Source organism: Rhipicephalus microplus, chromosome 10 (genome assembly GCF_043290135.1).
Source record: "Rhipicephalus microplus isolate Deutch F79 chromosome 10, USDA_Rmic, whole genome shotgun sequence".
Lineage (NCBI taxonomy): Eukaryota > Metazoa > Arthropoda > Arachnida > Ixodida > Ixodidae > Rhipicephalus > Rhipicephalus microplus.
The window spans coordinates 98,793,363-98,801,191 of record NC_134709.1 but is presented as its reverse complement, the minus strand read 5'-3'; the positions used below and the strand labels follow the sequence as shown (position 1 = coordinate 98,801,191).

The 7,829-nt window shown below is 46.1% G+C and overlaps 1 pseudogene; it reads left to right on the top strand.

Annotated features, from left to right (window-relative positions):
* Positions 1-4,951: 4,951 nt before the first annotated feature.
* On the top strand, positions 4,952-5,347 carry LOC142774339 (putative ATP-dependent RNA helicase DDX17 pseudogene; annotated as a pseudogene).
* The last annotated feature ends 2,482 nt before the right edge of the window (positions 5,348-7,829 follow it).

Genomic DNA, 7,829 nt, shown 5'->3' with positions numbered 1-7,829 from the left:
CACATACCCGGCAGACCAGTGGCAGGACGGGCGCTCCAGCTGCAGTCCTTACAATTTAGTTCCGTTTTCCGTGATATTAGTTGTTCAGTAGTACGATGCATACGAGCAGTATAAAGAAAATATGAGCACCAACTGCGCTATATAGTAATTAAGCCAGTTGTAAATACCTAGCGCAAACACAAAAACAGGGTACAAGAAGTGTGCAGGTTAATGGCGTGTTATAATAACTCACTGAGCGCGTGCAGTTCACAACTCCTGGACACCGAATGCAGCTATAAGGCAAAACGAGGTCGATGAAGCGACAACATGACTTGGGAGCGCAGGAATTACATTACATGCACGGTTAGGACGCTTGATTTACCGCTAAGTCCGTTCAGGTTATTGACGTATTAGAATACGAATACGAATTATATGAATACGGAGGGAGTCCAGAAGGGAGCCCAATATAATACGAAGCCCAGAAGGGAGCACGATATCGAGGCGCGAAGTTCGTTCTCTTCTTAACGCACTGGCAGAGCGCCGAACGGCTTGTAAATGGCAGGATCGTCGCCGCTCAATTTTTCCAGCATTGGACCTAGAACTTTGGTGCTCTGAACTTTGTTACAGCAGCCCTAGCGAATGCCATGTCTCCAAGGCCAATGTTGGGAATATGGAGGCAGGGTTACGCTTCAGTGACGCGTTGAAGTAAAGAGCTTAGGCGCGGTTTTTTTCTAAATGACGCGCGTCAAGAAAGTCTGCTTCTTCGCAAAAAGACTCTTTCTGCAAAGAAGCCAGCCTTAAGTAAGCTAAGCTGCAGCCATCGGCGTTTTGAAGACGAAACGTGATTACTAAACCTCCCTATGTTTTGAGGCGAAAGTAATTAATGCCTCGCCGAACGCTAAAATTGACTCCCGGCGTCTGCAGTCGTCCCGAGGTGTCGACGTCAACTCGAGTGGCGCAAACAGCGACCATCGCGCGATAACGTCACGATAAGATGTCATGGCGCGTCAGGTTGCCAGAAATTTGGGTATTCACCAGCAGGTGACTATGAAGTCAGCATGCCGTCGCAGTGAGGTCACATAATGTGACGTCAGACAAAGAAGTCGTCGCATGACAACGTTCGTCACTCGGTAAAAGGAGAGCCGATCACAGAGGCAGAGCAAAACAAGGCGAGGCTCATAAAGTTTGAAAGGCCACCGATCACGGAGTCAACGCAAACCACGTTAGGGGCATAAAGCCTTATCAGTCGAGTGAGGGGGAGTTGCAGTACGCTGATGGAGAAGGTAAAGGAAATGAAGAAGGCTTACGCCTTCGAGTGCTATCAGCGTTACTATCTGTGTTTTTGCTCATCTATATTTAGTAATTGCGATTTTGATACATAATTACTTCTTTCATCTTTAAATAGCCTGTATTTTATCTAATAATTAGGAATTTTTTAAACTACCGGGTTCTTGGTTAATCCTCCAGCGTGTGTGTGTGTGACACTGTTCGAGGTTCTACTATACTTTACTGTACTCGTAGGTGGAGGCATATAGGACCCTGTGGGTTCTTACAGAGCGTGCTGTTAGTGCTGTTTAGCGCAAAATTTATCTGGAAGCCAACTTCCGACATATTTATCCACTTCCGGTGACGTAATTAACTTGTATTTCTTGCTCCCGTTGTGCTCATTTATTAATTCATTCATTATGAAGGCCTCTTCTATGTTCTGCCAATCAAGCCGGTTCTGCGCTTGCTGCTGCTATATTGTACCCTCAATTCGTCTGCCCACCTAACTTTTTGTCTCCCCTTCACGCGTTTGCCTTCTCTTGGAGTCCAGCCTATCCTGCCTACGCGCTACCAGCGCGGCCCATGTCTCTTTCTAATTGACTATTTTTGATTTCAACTAGGATATTCTTAACACCCGTTTGTTCCCTGACGCACTCTGCTCTCCTCCCTGTCTCTCGAGGTTACGCTTATCACATTCGTTTCCGCTGCTCGTTGTGTCGTCTACAATTTGAGTGAAACCATCTTTGTAAGACCACAGGTTCCTGCTATGTAGGTAAGTACCGGTAAGATGCAACTGTTATTTGTTTTCCGACTGAGAGATGGTGAAGATTACCATTAATGACACGAGAATGCCTGCAGAATGTGCAGCACTTCATTCCTATTCTTTTTGCTACTTCAGTGTCATGGTTCGACTTCGTAATAACTAGCTTTCCCGAGACGACATATTTCTTCACCACCTCCACTGCCTCGCTACCCTATCGCAAAGCTCTGGTTTCTCCGAAGACTGCTGTACATTACTTCGGTTTTGTGCATTAAATTTTCAGATAATACGTTCTATTTTCCTTGCGCCACTGAATAAAAATGAGCTGATATTTCTACCCAGAGTTACTCATTAAGGCAATGTCATCAGAGAACGGCTCGTTACTAAGGTACTCTCTATTAACTCGTATCCCTAACTTCTTCCAATCTAGAGTTCTGTAAACCTCTTGAAAGCAGGCAATAAATAGCTATTGGGAGGTTGTGTTTCCAACTCTTATTCCCTTCATTAGTATTGAACCTTAAGTAAGTTGGTACGGTCTCATCTTGATTTTAGCAGGGCACTGAGGTTCGATGACGAGGCCCGTGTTGTGCACCTTCGTTCCTTAGTCCTCGTCCCTCAGTGCGCTACTTAAATGAAAACGAATCCTTATCTCCTTCTTTACTGAAATTTCGTCGATTTTATTATGGATGAATATAGTGGCCCTCGAGTCTCTGTAGATTTATATATTTATTATATATGATTTTTATATATGATTCTTCGACGCCCCGATTCCATGGTGTGTACATATCTTCAGTTCTCTTTAGCGAATACTTTGTCATAGTAGGTATATTTATTTATCTAACATACTTTACAAACTCTTGTTAGGGCACAAGAGAAGGGAGGCACCTAGAGAAAAGAAAAAAAGCAATGAGAACGTGTACAGTTGAACTATACAATTTGGATGGAACAAAGCAGAAACACCAATAGCAGTAATAAAACACCGATTACAAAGTAAATACAGTCACCAAACGAATGTACATTAATTTAAATGGCTGTGAAGTGATGATAGGCGTAGTGAGAGTGTAGTTGCTCACGTAACGCATTGCTGTTAGTCACTGAAACAATGAATTTGGGAAGATAATTCCAGAGCGAGATTGCCTGCGGCAAAGCAGATAGGTTGAATGCACGTGTTCCGCCTAAACATACGCATAAAGCTGCGCTAATTTCGCTTGCGTGCTGATATGTGATCCGGTGTGCGCAAGGAGATGTCTTCATGCAGTGGATGCACTTGTGAAACAACACATGAGGAGGCAACCTTGCGGCGGATTTCAAATGGCTGTAAATTGATATCAGGTTTATAAATAAATAAATAAATAAATAAATAAATAAATTGGGGCGAAGCCACTAATGAACGTCTTAACAAAATAAATACATAAATAAAATTCAAGGTTGGAAATATGTGCTACATAAATGACATTGCACCTTTGCACAATATTCGCTATTTTATTCCTTTCCATTTTTTCTTTATACAGGCCTAATTAAACCAGTGGTAATATTGCAATTTATTTGTAATCTGGTGATCTCGTACACTAAAAAAGCACATGATATTGTTGTTACGTGATCCAGTTTTCCACATATCAGTAGCGGGCAAGAGCCACAGTGAGAGGTGCCATCAACACCGCCGTCATTGGAAGCCTCCATAACAAAAACTTTGCCGTATACCACCGCTTAATTTCTACTTAAACGGGTTTGGTCTGGTGCCATCCCCTTTGTGCTCTAGCTGTAACTAACCAGAAAGTGGCGACCATTTTTGATTGACATGTCACCGTTTGAAAAAATCCAAGGAAAAAATGTTTCATAACTTTATTCGAAAAACTAGGAATTCCACTTAATATACTCCGAACATTATATCCTTTGGGGCTGCTTCATTGGAATTCAGCCACAGGAACATCCGCGGGGACCTCTATGAATTCTTGTGTGATACAAAGAGATTACATTATTGAGTCATTGACTAGCTCTCTTTGCAAACCAAGCTTAAATTTAGCGTTCCAATATTAGGTTGCACGAATTTAACCTGCTAACTACTTATGTATTATAAATCATTTCCCTTCTGTCATTTCTTTTTAGTTCTCTCCCTCTTTGTGCCGAAATTACTTTTTGGGTTAAACAAACAAAATCGTTTTTCTATTTATTTGCATAGTCCCTCATTGATCACTTGCATTAACCGCCAGCTTCTTGGCTAATATCCCGTAGTGGGTAAGAGTCAGAACAAAGGAGCAAGCAAGTCACCGAGAAACACACGCGCAAGTCCTAACGGTTAGCGATAATGTTTGGACTAGCGGGTGCTCTCGAAAACGCAGTCCAAGAAGCAGCGATGGCCGTGGACGATTTCATCATACAGCTCAACAATCCTCCGGATGCGTTCGGCAGGTTAGGACCGTCGTTGCCCCCCTTCAATGGGCCCAACAAGGGGTTCAATGTGCCGGCAGTTCACCCGCAAAGTCCACTCTTCGGTTTAGCACGTAAGAGGTACCCCGTCATTGGGGATCGGGGCGGAGGAATCGGGGCAAGCAACCCTGCTGGCCGAAGTCAAGTGGCAGCAACCTGTGCCCACCGGACTGGGCCAGGATCCCCTTGCCCAGCTACGAGAAGGACTGCTTCCGCGATTGCACCGTGACGTCACAGCGATCGACGGAAGAAGTGGAGGCCTTCCGGAAGGACGTCGTTGTCACGGGTCGAGACGTGCCCTATCCCATCCTGTACATAGAGAAGGCCAACTTTCCCGAATTACTCAGAAGAAACATCGAGGCACGCAACACTGGATCATCTGTGACTGCATTGCAAGCGCAGTGCTGGCCAGTAGCACTACGCGGCCGGGACCTCGTGGCCTTCAGTAAGTGAGCTTCCGAAGAAAATGCACTTGCCTACTAAGCTTCGGGCATAGTTCACGTACAACGGCAGCCGGCCATGCCGCCGGGTTGTGGCCCTATAGAGCTGGTTCTGACGGCGACCCAGGAGACTGTCCAACAGGAAAGGCTTGTCTCTTACCTTCTAGTCGAAGACTCTGGGATGCGAACAATGTGCATCGTGTCCGGGGATGCGAAGCGGTCGCAGCTGAAGCAGCTCGAAGAAGGCGCCAAGATATGCGTCGCAACGCCTGATCGCCTTCTAGCCTTCATGGAGAACTGCAAGATAAACCTAAACCGTTGCATTTACCTCGTATTGGACCAAGCGGACCGCATGCTAGCGCTGGGATTCGACGAGCACATACGCACTGTAGCGGCGAACGTAAGACCAGATCGCCAGACACTCGTGTGGTCGTGGACAGCACCAGAGACACGCAGAGACTCGTGGAAGAACTGACCAATGACGGCGTGACCATCAGCGTAGGCGCGACAGCCCATGAACGTCAGAACCGGCCCGTGAAACACATCGTCTATATGTGCGAGGAGTCCGAAAAGAAAGAAAAGCTGCTCGCCATCTTAAAAAACATCATTAAAGATGAGAAGGACCGGATGATAGCATTCGCCGAGAGGAAGCAAACGGTGGAAGACCTGGTGTGGAGCGTCTGCCTCCAGGGCTGGTCGGCCGTCGGCATCCACGGGAGTCACTCGGAACAAGAACGCGAGTGGGCCCTGAACGCTCTTCGTTTCGGCAAGGTACTCGTCTTGGTGGCGACCGACGTGGCTGGAAGGGCTATTGACGCAGAAAACGTGCGCTCGTCGTCAACTACAACTGCCCAAGCAGTGCGGACGAGTACTGGCGACGCTTCAAGCACGCGGTTCATCGAGACGGAACCGGTGTGGTGTACACCTTCCTGAGACGCGATGACAGCCGTCACGCAGAGGATCTGGCGCAGTTTCTCGCACAGACCAAATTGGAAGTGCCGCCGCTACTACAGGAAATGGCGAAGAAGGTTGCGCAAAGAAGGTTCTCTGGGCCCTAAGCTCTGCAGTACAAAGGCGATCGATAGTGAGATTTTCTTACTTAAGCTTAATTGGCACGCCTTTGACAATTTGTGGTGCTCGCTGTAATATTAGCAATGTTTGTTTCCTAAGTACAAATTTGCCCTGACCTACGCAGTATTTCAGCTGCCCTCGCCAAATCGTACAAGAAATAAATCTAATATTTCTTAGCGACAGTTGAGTGGTTTATAGGTTCATAATCCTTGCGGAACAGTGAGTATTGCGCGTGTATTTTCATTGAATATAGGAAATGACGCGCGGGTGGGGGATAGTGATTCTTTGTGACTTCATCTGCTGAGTTGTTTGGTATGTGTTTTACCAGCGATGGCTTCTTAGCTAACGCGACCACGGCGAAAAATTATTAAAGCCTTAGATGCTTCGTCTAACGCGGGAATCGGCCATTGGAGGGGGGGGGGGGGTTGGCGGCGTCAACACTAATAACGCGAAAAACCACCACCTGGTGACGTCCCCATATGACATTCTCATGACGTAATGAGATAACATTGTCGCTTGTGAAAAATAGGCCTATCATAGAGGCAGTGCGAAATTTCATTAATGAAAATAACGAGTTTTACGATCCAAAACCATGATGTGATTGAGGGCCCCTGCCATAAAGGAGGGCTCCAGAAATTTGGGTTATGTAGTGTTATTTAACGAGCGCTGACATCGCAAAGCACATGAGCCTCAACCATTTTGCATCCACAGAAATGCAACCACCGCAGCCGAGATCGCTGATCCACCGAGGCGGACAGCAATGGAAAATCTTGTAAAGTTCTGAAAGCTTTTGGACGATGGCGGTATCAACACTGTGAAGAAGGTACATTTCCGCTTTCGCGTCGGCCTAGGTAAAAGAATGAAATACTGTTAGTTGCTTTTCATTATCCTTTATTATTTGCTGTTATTTCTTGTTTCGGTATAACATTTCTTGTTATCGTTATACTGTGGCTCAAACCCACTGTGGGGGACTGGCCAAGAATCGACTGGCCTTTTAAAATTTAACGTGCCTGTCCCCACGCTTTGTCATGGCATTGTCAAGGTGGTATTCACTGTTTTACGTTGCGATAAATTTAGCTTTACCTCGTGGACGTTTCGAAGAATACAGAAATATGAAACGTATAGTTCCCTTGTCACACCAGGTTTTACCATGACCATGAGTGGTGTTTTCACATGGTACTATTTCTTGGCTTGTTCTGAATCTATAGGTCCGTTCGACTTACCTGCACTGCCTGAACTGGTTCAAGGGGTGTCGCACTCAACCGTTTGTTTTGTTAGTGCAAGGTGGCGCCCTCTGAGCTGAGCTGTTCGTTTGAAGAAAGTGCAGGCATGTCCTTTGAGATCGAGGGTGCGTGGCGTGTGCCCGCCATCTTAGAGGCCATGGTGCAGGCATCTTGCACGGCCAGTTCAGGTCAGACAAATCTATACACTGAGGTATTTATTTATTTACTTATTTGATTCACATACACAGATAAATAACACAGAGCAATGAGGGAGAAAGCAAGCTGACTTCTGTCACCTGGAGGGGCATAACGCCTGCTCACTCTTTCGGTAGGAGGGAAGAGATAGAAAAAAGAAAGATATAGGAGGGGAGAAAGAGAACAGGAGAGAGGTCTGTAGCAGCCATGGTAGCAGACATATTATTTGTATCTGTACGTGGCGTCCTCACAAGGTTAACCCCGATTCTGACTGTAGACGGGAACCGCGTTGCTGTAGGCGTTAGGTGACTCCATCGGCGTTTTTATATGCACATTTCGGCCGACCATGCATCATAAAGGGTTTTTAGGCCTCACGCCGTCCATTTTTACTACAGGAAACCAGCTTTGCTGCATTCCTGCTCCTGTCTAGATGTAGGCAATCACTCCCGCACTCACGCTGTTGCGAAA